Raw genomic sequence first — 6,201 nt, forward strand, 5'->3', positions numbered from 1 at the left:
ATCGCCCACATCGAAAGCGCGCGCTGGCCGTTGTCCATATTCGAAAGCACTGGGCGGCACCGGCGAAGCTTCAGCAAAGCTAAAAGGGCCATGGCCCGCCCTTGACTGGAGCAAAATAAAGTTTTATATGAAGTCTAGCCCACAATAATATATATATTTTTGCTTTGTTATCATTCTTTATACTATCCCGCCCGTCCAATATTTTTTTGGTAGCTCCGCCACTGCTGGGCGGTAATGTCGCTAAAAGCCACTGACAGTCGGTGAGAGCCTGCTGTCCATCCTTATCAGTGAGGGCTTTCAAATTGTTGGACTTAATTGTCTACCTAGTTAATTAATTATAGGATAAATTAACGGCATGCCTAATTATCATAATGCCAAATTAATTACCTATGTAATTAATTAATTGCCTGCCAATTTGAAATTAAATTCTACTTCCAATTATCTATGGGGCTAAATAAATGTATGGGATTAATTGCATTAATCGCTCGGTTTTAAAATTGATTCCGTGTGAAAAATCCTTATTTAAATGAACCAAATTGCATGAAAAAATAATTAGCAATCAACTAATTAATTACATTAATGGTTTGATTTGTTAATGACTACTCCCTCCGTCTCATAATATAACAACGTTTTTAACACCAGTGTTGTGTCAAAAACGTTCTTATATTATGGGACAGAGGGAGTACGTGCGAACCAACCTGCGACGGATGACGACCAGACAAACTCCCATGCAATCACATAAATAAATTTAAACGAATTATGTACCTACGAATAGACAAGAGTTATGGAATTATGGAATTAGCGAAGATATGGTATGCACTATGTAGAGTTGATAGAATTTCCGTGATCCACGGTGCATGCCATACCTGTCACCAAGGGCACGTAACGCACCCCTGGCGTACTATAACCATGGCACACCTCGTGTGGTCTATCGGTTATCAGATCCTAGTTTTGAGACCTCGAATCAACAGGGCAATGGCGTACCATCAGATGTGGACGATGCGAGTGCTCGTCATGGCCATCGTCCTCATCGGCGTCCCATGGGGCGCCGTGTGCGTGCCCGCGGGCCGCGGTGACGCTGAGGCCATGCAAGCCATCGCCAAGTCGATCGGGTGGGCCGTCCCCTCATCCGACCCGTGCGACGGCACCTGGACGGGCGTGAGCTGCAACGAGATTGGCCGCGTCACCTCCATCGTCGTCACCCACGCCGGCCTCCACGGCGTTCTCAACGGTTCCGATGTAGGCAAGCTCACGTTCCTGTCCGACCTCGACCTCAGCTTCAACGCCCTCATCGGCCACCTCCCGCTCCTGCCGACGCCTCACCAGCACCTCCGCAGCATCGATCTCAGCTCCAACTCCCTGACAAGAATCCCCGACGGCTTCTTCGCCGCCCTGCCCGCCCTCGAGGTAATCGCGCTCGACAACAACGACATGCTAGTGCTGTGGGATCAGCGGGACCTTGTCACCTGCTCCGCCCTACGCAGCTTCTCCGCCAACAACGCCTCCGTATACGACAACTTCCCCAATTTCTTCGGCGACGTCGCCTTGTTCCCCGCCCTCGAGAGGCTGTCCCTCGCGAGGAACAGGATGTCTGGGGCCGTGGGCACCGGTTTCGGCGCTAACAGCGATATCAGGTACCTAGATGTCGGTGGCCAGCGCAACGACCGAGATAAGATCACTGGCCGCCTCGACTTGTTCATCCCCGGCATGGTCAACCTTGTGGAGGCTCACTTGGATCACAGCGGCTTCTTCGGGCCCCTGCCAGACGTTACCAAGCTTGTCAACCTCCGCGTCTTCGATGCATCCTACAACGACCTCTGTGGACACCCCAAGTTCGCCCCCGGGACGGCGGTCAGCCTTGATGGTAATCCCAATGTCGGATTTGCATGCTAGTTAGCACAATAGTAATTATTAATGCTTCATCATAGCATGCATGCATGTACTCTACTCACACGTATGGGGCGGTTATTATTATCAATAACGTACTATAGTACACACTCTTGTCTATTCTTAGGCACATAATTGATGTTTCCAGGCATGCTCTTACATTGTGGGACAAAGTGAGTATGTGATTGCGTGGGTAGCTTGTCTATTCCTCACCCGTCGCAATGGTTGGATGTATATCTACTCCCTTCGTCCTATAAAGAGTGTACTTCCAACTTCGTTGGAAAGTCAAACTGTTTTATGTTTGACCGTATTTATACAATGGTACACCAACATTTATGCCATCAAATGAGTAGATTTAGATTTATGATAAAATATATTTTCATCGTATGCCCATTTGATTTCAAAAACATTGATTTATTTTTACATAAACACGGTCAAAGTTCGAGATAGTTTGACCCTCCAACACTCTTTAAAGGACGAAGGGAGTACGCTAGTACTATTATGTCATTCCGTTTCGTATCGTTAGTCCACCCTAGGACGTCGTACTCCATCACCCGCCAACGGCTCACCAACAGCGGCAGCCGGTCGTTGGCGAGCCAAACAGGCGTGACTGCTCTTCATTCACCCATGAGGTGGTTGGCGTCGTGTCGGTAAGCTGAGCTGTCAAGGACACATGAGGTTTTTATTTTTGAACAAAATGAAGTTGGTTCGTGTTTCCCCCATCGCAACGAGCACCAATTTTGTTTGAGCGGTCGGTGCAAAGCAAACCTGGCCATTTGGGCCGGGCCGGCCTCTTACCATGCCAGCATGGCACAGTGTGAAATTGGCACCAACGGGGTAAATGAGATGTGCCTGGCACGGAAGGGGTAAACTGGCCGTGTCTGGGCCATGAGGTTGGGCACGCCGGTCGGCACGGCACAACCTTTTATATTTATTACATCATTTCATTTTGTTAGTCCACCCTACGACATCGTACCTAGCACCCGCCAGCTGCCTGTCGTTGGCGAGCCGAACTGGTGCACGAGTGGAGGAAGATGTGCCCGGACAGGGCAATTTCAGGTGTGCTTTGCCGCGCCTGCCCAGATCAACAACAAATAATTGAACTATTTACAAAGAAACACAAATGGTACCATCATCTGAGAAAAAATGAACAACTTATAAGAGTCCAAATATAAATGGGAGACATGTTTTTTGAGATAGTAGTTCTAAGCTTCAATTTTTTTATACCTAAACAGAAAAATTATGACAAGCAGTGAGTGGTGCACTAATACCATGACAAATCCCAATCTCAACGGCCGCATAGACGTGACAGTTAAGCTGAATTCTATTACGCAGAATGTAGACATTTGGATCTGACTCCACGAGCAAGTAAACAAAATAGAGTTTTTTGCGGGTAGTAAACAAAATAGATCGACTTTAAAACAAAATTTTGAGTTTGGCCGACCTCACACAGAACCATAAGAGCCTTGAGAGGATCATGAGACGAAGTTCTATGATCCTGATGTCAAGATTACAGAGATGCAGAGCACCATAGAGAGTCTGAAAGAAAGAGGTGGATGAAGCCGATACACAGTCCAGTGATGATGATGAGCACCATGGCACAGGTCTTCGCACGACCACACAGTTCCAGACTATGCCTAGATCAGCAGCAGTACCAGTCACTTCCAGAGCTACAGTCTCAGCTCCAGCTGATGCATCTACGGTTGCTCAATCATGAAAGAGCATGCATTGGAAATTAAGGTGACCAACTTTATTGCAAAGTTCGCAAGTAATAGGATAAAGAGAGCATAATTTTGTAGCAAATTTATCTATCACCTTGAGAAAAAATTGGTTCTATCATGTTTATGCTTCCTACAAAATCTATCATCCCTATAAGGCATGTCTTCACAAAGTCTTTTCACTCCACAAAAATTGACATGCTTATAAGAAACATTGTTTTCATGACTAGTGCAATCATCATTAGCATATTGGATATTCATAGAATTCATACTAACAACATTGCAATCTTGCTCATCATTTATGCCAAACATTTTATTGGATTCTTCTTCTAACAACTGAGCATAATTTTTCTTCCCATCATTTTCATGAAAGACATTATAAAGATGAATAATATGATGCAACCCCAATTCCATTTTTTTGTAGTTTTCTTTTTATGAACCAAACTAGTGATAAAACAAGAAACTAAAAGATTCAATTGCAAAATCTAAAGATATACCTTCATGCACTCACCTCCCCGGCAACGGCGCTAGAAAAGAGCTTGATGTCTACTACGCAACTTTATTCCTGTAGACTCGTGTTGGGCCTCCAAGCATAGAGTTTTGTAGGACAATAGCAATTTTCCCTCAAGTGAATGACTTAAGGTTTATCAATCCGTGGGAGGTGTAGGATGAAGATGGTCTGTCTCAAACAACCCTGCAACCAAATACAAGAAATCTCTTGTGTCCTCAAAACACCCAATACAATGGCAAATTGTGTAGGTGCACTAGTTCGGCGAAGAGATGGTGATAAAAGTGTAATATGGATGGTAGAAAAATATTTTTATAATCTGAATAAATAAAAACAGCAAGGTAGCAATTGATAAAAGTGAGCACAAATGGTATTGCAATGCTTGAAAATGAGGCCTAGGGTCCGTACTTTCGCTAGTGCAATCTCTCAATAGTGCTAATATAATTGGATCATATAACCATCCCTCAAAGTGCGATGAAGAATCACTCCAAAGTTCCTATCTAGCGGAGTACATAAGACGAAATTGTTTGTAGGGTACGAGACCACCTCAAAGCTATTCTTTCCGATCAATCTATCCTAGAATTCGTACTAAAATAACACCAAGCTATTCTTTCCGATCGACCTAACCAAGAGTTCATACTGAAATAACACAAAAGCAAATTCAGATTCATAATATTCAATCCAACACAAAGAATCTCAAAGAGTGCCCCAAGATTTCTACAGGAGAAACAAGGATGAAAACGTGCATCAACCCCTGTGCATAGATTACCCCAATGTCACCTCGGGAATCCGCAAGTTGAGTGCCAAAACACATATCAAGTGAATCAATATGATACCCCATTGTCACCACGAGTACTCATATGCAAGACATATATCAAGTGCTCTCAAATCCATAAAAGCATTCAATCCGATAAAACAAAATCTCAAAGGGCAAACTCAATTCATCACAACAAGATAGAGAGGGAAAAACACCATATGATCCAACTATATTAACAAAGCCCCCGATACATCAAGATCGTGCCATCAAGAACACGAGAGAGAGAGAGAGAGAGAGAGAGAGAGAGAGAGAGAGAGAGATTAAACACATAGCTACTGGTACAAACCCTCAGCCCCGAGGGAGGACTACTCCCTCCTCATCATGGTGGCCGCCGGGATGATGAAGATGGCCACCGGTGATGATCTCCCCCTCTGGCAGGGTGCCGGAACAGGGTCTAGATTGGTTTTCGTGGATACAGAGGCTTGCAGCGCCGGAACTTTTGATCTAGGGTTACCCCGAGGGTTTTTGGAATATTTGACGATTTATAGGGCGAAGAGGCGGTGCCGGAAGCCACCGAGGTGGGCACAACCCACCTGGGCAAATAGGCTTTCACAGCTGTCTGGGCAGATAAATAAGTGGGCTGGCTTCGCCAGGCCACAAAGCGCGCGGCCCTTGTATGAAAATTGTTTTTCCTTTTATAGCAGACGGATGCACAAAAATTTAGTACCACCTCGGATAGAAAAAACTTTACGTCGGTGAACGGATAAAAAAACAAAAAAACGCACCGTGCTTTATTAGTAGGTATAGATATAGATATAGATATGGATATAGATAAAGATAAAAGGTATTTAATTAATTGTCATAGGCACTGTTTATTTATTTTAGTGCATCTAGATATTTTATAAAAATGTGGTTTCTCCATAATTATTACTTATGAATTATTTGTCCCATTTAGAACATTTTAGTTTTGACATATGAAAACTTTTATTGTTTGACTTCATTTAAAATTTGAATTTCGAATCGGTTTTGAATCAACGCGAGATTAGCAACACTAACAGTGGTGACATGACATTATTAGTAGAGGGTTTACTGTAGCTTAATTATCCGGGCGTTACATTAAGGTATTTAGTTTTTTGGGTAAACTGAACAAACCGAACCCATATATGGTTCGGTGGCTAATTTTGAACCCATACATTTCGGAATATGGTTCGGTGGCTAATTTTTGTTTGATTATTTTGGTAGTTGACGTGTCAACATCACGGGAGGGGTCTCACGAATGAGACGGAGAAATTACTCCTCCTCTTCTTCCCCGTCGCCTCGCATTCAGCGGC

Source organism: Triticum aestivum, chromosome 4D (assembly GCF_018294505.1).
Source record: "Triticum aestivum cultivar Chinese Spring chromosome 4D, IWGSC CS RefSeq v2.1, whole genome shotgun sequence".
Taxonomy (NCBI): Eukaryota; Viridiplantae; Streptophyta; class Magnoliopsida; order Poales; family Poaceae; genus Triticum; species Triticum aestivum.